Here is an 11455-nt window from a genome sequence, read left to right on the forward strand (position 1 = left end):
GGGTGCCAGCTACCCTAGCCACTCTGCCAATACACCTCTCCCTGGGCAACCATGAAGAGGACTTAACGTTTGTGGTGACCCCAGGTATGGAATGCCCAATGATTCTAGGGATGGAATGGTTGAAAAAATGGAACCCCTGGGTAAATTGGAGGACGACAGAAATCAAATTCCCGAAGGGGGACCCTATGGACTTAAAACCCCAAGAGAGGCTACCAGAATCAAGAATAGAAAAAGCATCCATAGGAGAGGAAAAAAGATTAACAGAAATACCAGAGGAATATAGGGACCTTGCTGAAGTCTTCAGTGAGGAGAGGGCGAATGAGCTTCCCCCCCACCGACCCACAGACTGTACCATTGAATTCAAGCCTGGGGCAAAACTCCCGAAGCCCAGATTATACTCCATGAGCCCAAAGGAGAAGGAGGAAATGGAAAGATTTATAAAAAAAAACCTGGAGAGAGGTTTCATTGAACCAGCTAAGCCTAAAGTGGCTGCCCCGGTCCTTTTTAGAGAGAAGAAGGATGGCTCTTTACGTTTATGCGTGGATTATAGGGCCCTGAACACAATCAGTGAAAGCAACCTATACCCGCTGCCCCTCATGAAAGACATGCTGTCACACCTATCGAAAGGGAAAATTTTTTCTAAACTAGACTTAAGGGAAGCTTACTATCGCGTGAGAATCAAGGAAGGGGACGAATGGAAGACTGCATTTAACTGCCCCATGGGGTGCTATCAATTCAAAGTCTTGCCATTTGGATTACAAGGGGGCCCTGCAGTCTTTATGCAATTAATCAATGACGTTCTAAGGGAGCACCTGTTTAAGGGGGTCCTTGTTTACTTGGACGACATTCTTATCTTTACCGAAACAAAAGAAGAACACGTCAAACTTGTCAGAGCGGTTTTAAAGAAGCTGCGAGCCGCTCACCTATATGCCAAACTCTCAAAATGCGAATTCCACCAGGAAAGGATAGACTACCTAGGCTATCGCATATCCCCACAGGGCATTGAAATGGACCCAGAGAAGGTCAGAGCAGTATTAGAATGGGCACCACCCCGCACAAGAAAGCAACTACAAAGTTTCCTGGGCTTTGCAAATTTTTACCGCCAATTCATCCCCTCATTTGCACAGATAGCCTTGCCCCTCACCAACTTACTAAAAACGAAGGGAACATCCTCAGTAAAACCTAGCCAGCCACTAACATGGACAATGGAGTGCCAAGCAGCGTTTGAGAGACTAAAGAGACTTTTTTCTGCCGAACCAGTACTAAGGCACCCAGATATGGACAAGCCCTTCATAATACAGGCAGATGCAAGTGATGTGGCAGTGGGGGCTGTGCTATTACAAGAAAATGATGATGCAGTATTGCAACCCTGTGCATATACATCTAAGAAACTCACGGAAACAGAACAGCGCTGGCCCGTATGGGAGAAGGAGGCTTATGGGATACGTTGGGCATTACTCACGTGGCGACAGTTCCTGGAAGGCAACAAAATCCCCTTCCAGGTATGGACTGATCACAAAAATTTAGAAGCCCTGAAAACTTCCAGGAAACTCAATCCCAAACAAGCCCGCTGGTCCCAGCATTTTCACCAATTCCAATTTAAGCTCAAACATTTACCAGGAAGAAAGAACTTCCTGGCAGATGCACTATCTCGCATGCCCCAATATAACAGCGCACGAACCACAGACTCTAGACCAATAATGGCAGAATCACAACTGGCAGCGCCAGTAACCACAAGAACCCAAGCCAAAATAAAACCACAACTGGACAGCCAAACTGGGATTGAATTCAGAAAAAGTTTGGAAACAGATGATTGGTTCCAGAAAAACAAACATGTGTGCACAATGAGAGACGGATTGCCTTGGGTAGGGGAAAAGTTATATATACCAACAACTCAAAGACTAACTTTCATGCAACTTTGCCATGACACAAAATCAGCAGGGCATTTTGGATTTGTAAAAACTTTACACTTAATTAAACGGCAATTTTGGTGGCCATCAATAAAAAAGGACATAGAAAGTTATGTTGCCAGCTGCCCAACCTGTGCATCAGCAAAGAGGTTGCAAGGGAAATCGCCAGGGCTGTTACAACCAGTGGCAAGTCCCTCAGCCCCCTGGAGGGAAATAGCCATGGATTTTATAGTGGAATTGCCTGAAAGCAATGGGAATACTGTTATCTGGACAGTCACGGACCTATTTTCCAAACAGGTGCACTTTATCCCTTGCCAAAAAATTCCCACTGCAAAGGCCTTAGCAAAACTTTTTATCCAGCACATTTACAGATTGCACGGGGCACCCCAACGCATCATCTCTGATAGGGGAGTGCAATTTACGTCTACATTTTGGAAGGAATTTTTATCCCTCTTAGGGACCACTCAGGGACTGACATCTAGCCATCACCCTCAGACAGATGGACAAGCGGAACGCTGCCAGTCGGTACTTGAGCAATATTTGAGATGTTTTTTAAATTTCCAACAGAGTGATTGGACGGACTTACTTCCTTTTGCAGAAGTTGCCTACAATAATGCAGTCCACTCCAGCACAGGCTACACTCCTTTTCAAATAGCCAACGGCCAAAGTTTCAACCCTATGCCAGAGTTAACCCCAAAAGAACCAACGATCCCTTCACTGAAAGAATGGATGGAAAACCTACAAAACACCTGGCCAATAGTCAGAAAATCACTAGATGAAGCTAGGCGGGCATACAAAGCACAAGCCGATAAAAAAAGGGTTGAGCCTACACCATTCATTATAGGAGAAATGGTGTACTTATCTACAAAATACCTAAAGTCCCTACAGCCCTGTAAAAAACTTGGACCAAAATATATAGGACCTTTTCCAATTAAAAGGATCATAAATCCAGTAACAGTAGAATTAGAATTACCCAAAAACCTCAGGCAAATACACCCAATTTTTCATTGCAGCTTGCTGAAAAGAGAGCATCAGTCACCTCTACGGCCAAAAATCCCCCCCCCACCACCTCCAATCATGGTGGAGGGGGAACAACACTTCGAAATAAAAGAGATCCTTGACTCTAGGAGATATCGTGGAACAACTCAGTACCTAGTTGCCTGGAAACACCTCCCTGCCTCACAAAATGAGTGGGTCCATAAACGTCACGTCAGAGCCCCGAAGCTATTGAAGAAGTTTCACACAGAGTATCCTAACAAGCCTAACTAAATTTTTTACTTGTGTTTTCTTTCAGGTGGATCTCTCTTATTGTTAAGAGGGGCCGGATGTCAGAATCCAATTATATTTCATCTTTAATTATCAAACATAGAAACTCCCAATTCTGCCTTCTCTGGATTCTGCCATAAGAGGGAGAAAAGGGGGAGAGCAAAGGGGCTTTATGGCCCTCACTTCCTTCAGCACACTTCAAAGGACTGAATGTGTGTTTATTGTGGCCTCTAAGCTTTAACATATCAAAGAAGAGTAATTGCCTTTCATGTAGTTATCTGAAGTCTCCATCCAGACGGAAGAAGAAAGGGGATGGAATTGTGATACTTGAAACTATCACTGGAAGGGGGGTTGATTGGGTGGGACTACTGGGGAACCCCTTAAAACCTTGAATGGGAGAGCTTGAACCCCAAGTCCTGTCTAGCATGCCTGCAACCATTTTCTCTTAATAAAGGATTCCTGTTGGAAGAGCTATTCCAAGAGTTCTGTCTTCTTAAGATGCAAAGTGGGGTGGGTCCTTACAACACCATTGGCATTGACAAATTCGCTATTAGTCAATTGCAAAAGGCGGCCTTACTAGGAACTGCTTCCATCCTGCGACGATATCTGTAATACCATCAAACATCCATATCTGCCTATCCCAGGTCCTGTGTAAGGACTCGATAGGTAGACAAAATGCCAAATCCAGTCTGAACATCTGGCTGACTGTGCGATGATCAATAATAATAATAATAATTATAAAATAAAATAAAATAAACACTGAAGCACTGAACATTTTTATATCCAGGAATTCTAGGAAATATATCTTTTTGTTAGACTACTAAATGACAAGATACTTGTATATTCAGGAAATATTTACACTTTTATCGGTACTGACTTAGGATGAAAATGGAACTAGATCATGTTACTCTTCATAGGAAAATAAATGTTGAATTTAAGCTGAGCTTGTGATTGATTAAGTTGTTTCTGCCTATCCATGCAAATGGGGTCATATTTTTGGAGATTTTCTTTTGTTTGTGAATTGCCAGTATACTTCTATTCACTGAAAATGCTTGATGGAAATTTATCATTCCGTGAATGAATGAGGCTTTCCTGTTGTGTCTTTAGAATTTGAATTAAATTATTAGCTATCAGTCTTGCAAATAAGAAAGACCACAAGAGAACATTTGTTCCCTTTTAAATAGCTTGTCTGCCCACATACAAAGTTTGCCAACACACCTAAATTAACCGAAGGAACCAGTTTTTTTTTTTCCAGAACTACTGTTTTTCTGCCTAGAGGCATTTCATCCTTCTGGGAAGACTATTAGACATATCTGACTACTTTGACAAATATTTTTCTTTTATTTTATACAAAAAGATTTTAGGTAAGATACTTTTACAAATAAGAATTATGTTTTTGGTGAGTGAATGATTTTGGATTGCCTGTATACATTAGAACTGAAGGTGATTGGGTTTTTTTCACCTTATGAGAGTTAGGATAAATGTTTTAATGTATGCGTCTCCTATAGAAAGTAGATTATTAGATTTCAATACCTAAGGTTTCCTTCTGTTCATAAATTTATGCTTCAAAAACAGTATTGATATATAAGCTCCTTTGATGAGTTCCCCTATTGACAAAAAATATTTGTCAAATAATTTTCAGTGCATTTCACCTTTATATTTTCCCTGAACATGCATCATTATACTTTAAGAGGCAATTATTATACAATTTTAATTTTTTAACTTTGGTTGTAGCTTGTTTTCAAACATCCTGAAACCTATAATAGTAGTCATCTTTCAGCAACTCTCTGGAAAACTTCCCATTGTAAATAATTTGCAAAATTAATGGTTAATATGCTGCATTATGGAGGAAGATTTGAGTTGATGTTGAAGATTCTCAATGATTTTTGGGTATCATTCCAAGTAACCTCCATCAACACATTGCTCTGGATTTCTTGGCCAGCCATGAAAACCATCTGTTCTAATATAGTTAGACAAGACAAGACAAGACAAGACATTCTGTAAGTCTGCAATAGTGGTGAATATCTGTAGCTTGGGTGTAGGATGAGGATGTAGGCTTGTTTTCTGAGCTTGTGTATTGGTTTATGTATGTTTTGTTACTAGATAACATCTTCATTGGAGTTTAGAGATGGCAGTGTCAGTGTTCTGCTTATAAAGGCTTTGTGTGGACAATGGGTCTTGTGATGGGGAGATCATATCAAGTGAGAGTCTCGCCTCACCTAATGTGACCTGCCCATTACAAGACCCACTGTCCACATGAAGCCCTTATAAGCAGAACAACGACAATGACATCCCCTAAACTCCAAGGAAGATGTTACCTAGCCTGATAATGAAACATTCAGAAACCAATCCACAATCTCGGAGATTTTGTATGTTGTCTCCACCCTCATTTTGTAAATTGTCTCACTTTGGTGCTTAGAAATGACATTTATGATTGGGAGAAATATCAATCATAAGTATTTCTTAAGTTATAACTGTAATGGAGCATGCAATTTCCACTGTAAGTCATGATGGTTATAAACCAACGCACCTATGTCACCAATTGTCAACCAGCCCACTGGTTGAGAGAGCAAAGGAGATTCCTAGGACATCTTTTACCAAGAGTATAACTTTACTGAACATTCCACGTGGGTACAGAAGTGGAAAAGCCAACTCTAACATTTTCATGCACAAATAGCACAGGAAAATTTCCCCATTCCCCTGGTCTTCCCACTGTCCATTTTTTTGCCAATTGGTTACACTCACATTGTTTTGGGAACGCCTCTCCACCTGGGACTTTCCAAGCCAATTATCTTGGGAAAATGATCATTCTCAGGCTTCAAGTCAGCACATTTGCATTCCTTTACCCTCCCCAATACCCTCTTTGCATTCCAATGCCTTCCTTCCCCCCTCCTGTTGTTGATGGCTGGTTGCAAGCATGCCAACCCTTAGGAAAAAAGATTGATCCTACAAGAAAACAAACACATACACACATTATTACACCACTGCCTCCTGGTGCTTCTTGGCACGTGCAAATAGCATAGGACATTTTCTCTGGTCCTCCCATTGTCTAGCCCAGGGCTTTTCAACCTTTTCACCAATTGTACCACTTTTAGGATTTGGCAATATTTGAGTACCACCTAGCAAGGTGTCAAAAACTTGATGACCAAAAAAACAAAACCTGTTCAAAGTTGCAATTGCACTGAAATGACTTATGACCATTTTTCACACTTATGACCATTGCAGCATGCCCAGGGTCATGTGATTTATATTTGGATGCTTGGCAACTGATTCATATTTATGATGGTCACAGTGTCCCAGAGTCATGTGATCCCCTTTTGCAACCTTTTGACAAGCAAAGTCAATGGCAGGGCTGCTGGTGGCCCCAAGTGTTAAGACTTCCCTCCCTCCTTCCCTGCCTTCCTCTTTCTCATGCCCACCTGAAGGAAGAATTTGAACCCCGCCCCATATTTTCTCTCTTCCATATATTCATCAAACAAGGAAAAGCCTCCAGAGACAGAAAAGACTCAAACTGCTTAAAAAGGCACATTCCCCTTTAAGAATTAGCTACTGGCTAGAAAGGAAAGTAAGGAGTGCAGCCGAGACTTAAGGAAGAAAAAAAATGTAGTAAGTTTTGGCTGCTGGCTAAGGCAGCCTCCCCAAATGGCTCCATTCATAAGTAAAGGAATGCTACAGGCAAAATCCATTTATGAGAAAAATGCTTCAAAATCCCTTGCAGCATAACTTACAGCTAACAATAGTAGAGCAATAGAAGCTCACACCAGACATCAGCCAAATAGAAATTGCCAAACACTCCTTAAGAACACAAAGCCCACATTGCACAAATATCAGAACTTCAAAGTCACAAAAGCACATAAGAATCCTTCCACTCTCCATCTCCCTCCTTCCCTCCCTGTGCCTCACCTCCAGCCATTGCTGCCTTTTTTCATTCCTCTTGGAGGATGACCCCTCCCCCACTGCATTTCTTGTCTGTGTGCTGCTACCAACACAGGTGGCTGCCACAGCAGTTGTAGATTGGCTCATGGCCAGCCTGCTTGATCTCCTCTCCCCCCTCCTCCTTCTTTCCCTTCAGTGCAGCTAGAATTGACTCCGCCTCCTCCCAAGACTGCTTCTATTTCTCTCTCTCCCCCTCTCCTGCCCAAACTGCCTCCTTTTATAGCCTCTCCTGTCTCTGCCCCTCCTACGCCTCCATTTTCATGGGGGAGGGTGAGCCAGAAGTGAGCCTGGGGCCTTTGCCTCGGCTCAGCCACTCTGAAGCTCCAGAGGACTCTCTCACAGTAAGTCCTTGCCTGTGCTGGTTCTTTCCCTCCCCCACTACACTTGGCTAAGCAGGGCTGTGTACCACCTGCCACTCATTAATGTACCACAAGTGGTACGCGTACCACTGGTTGAAAAGCCCTGGTCTAGCCAATCATTTTGCATTGTTTTGGAAACGGAATGCTGCCTCAGACTTTCCCAGCCAATGACCTTGGGGAGCTGGATCTATCTCAGGCTTCAAGTTGGCACACTTGCATTCCTTCTCCAATGCCCCCCTTGCATCCCAATGCCTTCCTTCCCCCTTCCCGTTGTTGATGTCTGGTTGTGAGCAGGGTTTGCGTGCCAGCCAACAGTAACACCAACTGAATTTTATGACCTTTTATAGTGGTCATTAAGCAAACACCCTGGTTGTAAAGTAAATACTTTGGTCATTAAGTGAGAATGCATTCCTGTGGGCATTTCTTGAAATGCTGGTTTCCAGCAAAAAACATAATAAATCATGTCATGTGACTTAAAAATACTGCAATTGACCATAAAGACAAGCCAGTTGCCAAGCCCCCAAAATATGGTAATGTGAGGGAAGCCGTCTTTGGAAAGCCAGGTCTCTTGGGGGTTTGTTATAACTTTGGCCAGTCAACTATGTGAGCAGTCATTAAGTGAGTGTACTTCATTTTGGATATATCCTTTTCTGATATCATTTGGAATTATGATATTTGAGAATTGTGTACAAGAATGGGATCATATTATCTACTCACACAGGAAGCTGTGTTTGAGAATTTTCTGCAGATATAGTAAGCCTTCTTGTTGGCCATGGAGAATTTTTTTGACTTTGTATAGTACCTTTGTGGTTTCCTCAGCTACTGCTGTTAATGGGCAGCTATGTATGATTACAATGTACGATGACTCCTACTGAATGTAGCTTAGATTCTGTTTGAACAACTATTTCATAATGATGATAAAGATACATCACTTTCTGATTTGCCATATACCATATAGTGGAATATCATAGGATTATAAATAAATTATTGCAGATATGAACATGAACATATAGAATTATCTGTATAGATTACATTGAGTTTCTCAGGATTTATACAGTCATTTATATCCATTGTGCCTTAGTTTTACATCTGAACATAAGGAAAACTCATTTTACCTTACCTCAATTACTTGAACATGTTTCAATTCACTTTGAGGATAGTTGACAAATTCATGTTTGACTAGTGTCTTCCTTGACTTATGCTAATAGGCCCAACTGACTCTAGCTAGTATGCTTAGCTGTGTGCACCTCATTTTCCTAATGGTCTCCATCTACCACTTTAGGAAATTCAGATTCTATTTATTGCTTTCTCTTGAGTAAACAAAAGATGAGGATAAAAATAATGGGACAATATAAGCAAAGGTTTGACAAATAATAACCAAATAAATTATTAACTTTTGACCCACATATTAGTGGCCAAATTTCTAAATGTATTTTGTGATAGTAAGTTTCCAGGTTGAATTATTTTTTAAAGTGGAAGATCCATTTGAATCTCTTAAGAAATTAAAAATTCTGTGAAAAAATATTTGTCTCCTTTGAGATTTCCAACTCTTGCCTATCTTTGTCCCTATATCAGACATGTCAAACTCGCAATGTCTCGTGATGTCACGCAACCTATCGGGACAGTTTTGCCATTGCCGGCAATGGGGTAGGCATGGCTTCCATGTGACACGTCCGGCTTGCGGGCCGGCAATTTGACACCCCTGCCCTATATGTTATCAGATGTTCATTCAGGTCCTACTGACATAAAAAGAGTCTCAGTGAAGAAATAACTCCATGCTTTGGTGCTTGTTCATTCATTTAATAAAGTTAATCAATGTTAATGTGCCAGTGTGAAAAATTTCCCTTACTTCTAAAAATAGATTGTAAGAGTATTTTTAAAAAGTCAGGGCTGATTTGAGACAGCCCAGCCCAATTTCTCAATATTCTTGGCTTTCTTTTCCACAATGAAATTCTTGCTATCCAACATGCTTCATTTAAATAAATTTCTGAATAACTCGGTAGAAAGAACATTAAACCCTCAAAAAAGATGCAAAGTTATTTTCTTAGCAATATAAACAATATAAGAGGTTCCTAATCTTGAAATGGACAAAATTTGGAAGGCTTGTAAAGCAGTTGTCCTGTCATTTACTTTTTAGTAAGCAATGAAGGAGAATATTTGTAGCTCAGGGTTGAAATGAGGGGTCCTTGGTGCTTTTTGAGCTTGCTTGTTTTCTTGCAGACATTTTATTACCCTAACTAGGTAACATCATCAATGCTAGTCTGATTAGCACTATGATGTTACCTAGTTAGGGTAATGAAACATCTGAAAGAAAACAAGCAAGCTCAGAAAGCACCAAGGACCCCTCATTTTCAGTAACTTGGAGGTACATCTGTAATATATGCAAGGATTACTTTGTGTACAGTCCAGAAATTAGTGAATATATTCCATTACTATAGAAAATATTTTCATCAGAAACATTTTGTTTATTGAAAGTCCAAAGGATTTCTACTCTAATTATTTTAGGAAGTGTATTTTATGAGCTCCACGTGCATAAACCAATAGAAAAACATTCCTAATGTAGATTTTCTATAATAAAAAATAGGCATGGTGGTTTTAGACTTCTGTCTTGATGTTTTTTTTCCAAAGGGAACCAAAATATATCTGTTCTGGATTACTTCTGGAAATGTATGTTATTATATAGGGGGTGTGTGTCATTTTCTTTTCTTTTTTTCTTTTTAGTTTTTGTATTTTGCCTTTATAAATTGTAGTGGGTTTTTTTGCACTTTTAGCAATATTGTGCTAATGATTTTTTAAAATTCTAATTTTAGTTAACAGCCATGGGAACTTGGAGCCTACAGATAGAATAATATACCGTATATTCCGGCATATAAGACGACTGGGCATATAAGACGACCCCCAACTTTTGAGAAGATTTTCAGGATTTAGAACAGTGGTTCTCAACCTTTCTAATGCCGCGACCCCATAATACAGTTCCCCATGTTGGTGACCCCCAACCACTTATACATCACTGGGTGCCAGGGGCGTGGCCAAAGAAAAGGGGGAAAAATGGCGGACAGCCTTATTTGGCGACCCCCATGAAATGGTCGTTCGACCCCAAATGGGGTCCCGACCCACAGGTTGAGAACCACTGGTTTAGAAAGTCGTCTTATATGCCAGAAAATACGGTACAATATTGAATTTCTGTTTATAGATGAGCACAATAGGAGCTCCATTCCTTTGCTGCTAGAAAGCAAGTGTTGCCCACCACTGCTTCCCTAATGCTTCCTGAACTCAGCTGGTATTTTTTCCCCCATATATTTTATTGATTTTTTAAAATATAAATCACTTAATAGTTGGTAAACAGTGCGTTTGCTGGGTTTACATTTGTAAAGAAAAATCATTAACAATTGGTTTCTATAATCTATAATCCACATAGTACATTTAGTTGATTTCCCCTTTTCCTCAAAATGTCTTCTTTGCAAACCTTGAAATAATATAGTTCTTATTATTTTGATGAAATATATTTAATCTTTAAATATTCCATTTAATGTGCCTAGTCATCTAATCCTTTAGGTCTTATTCAAAACATTTTTTTCTTTTTTATACATTATAATTTCCGTAAATTCAGACACATTTAATTATCTAAAACATTTACTTCATCTAGGCCATTTCAGCAGTATTATATTACTTATATCAAGAAATAAAATAAAAGGGGGGGAAAGCATACAGTATTATTTAAGGAATTCATCTCTCTTAGAATGACATATGTATTCAGAATCTTTTCTGTTTCTTTAACCATATTCAAACAAATGTTTCTTTTTTAAATATTCTCTCTGTTAGATCCCATCATCTATTTTCTTAATTTTCACTTTGATCTTTTTCCTTTGACCAGTATCTTTCTTAATCAAAAATCTTTTCCATATATTCATGACTGCTGCTATAGGTATAATAAGTAAATCAAATGTTTCTCTTTTTTTGTAGAAGTAATGTTCTTAATTTATA

The sequence above is a fragment of the Crotalus tigris genome, unplaced genomic scaffold (genome assembly GCF_016545835.1).
Source record: "Crotalus tigris isolate CLP2741 ecotype Arizona unplaced genomic scaffold, ASM1654583v1 scf7180000017666.27876245, whole genome shotgun sequence".
In the NCBI taxonomy this organism is placed as follows: Eukaryota; Metazoa; Chordata; class Lepidosauria; order Squamata; family Viperidae; genus Crotalus; species Crotalus tigris.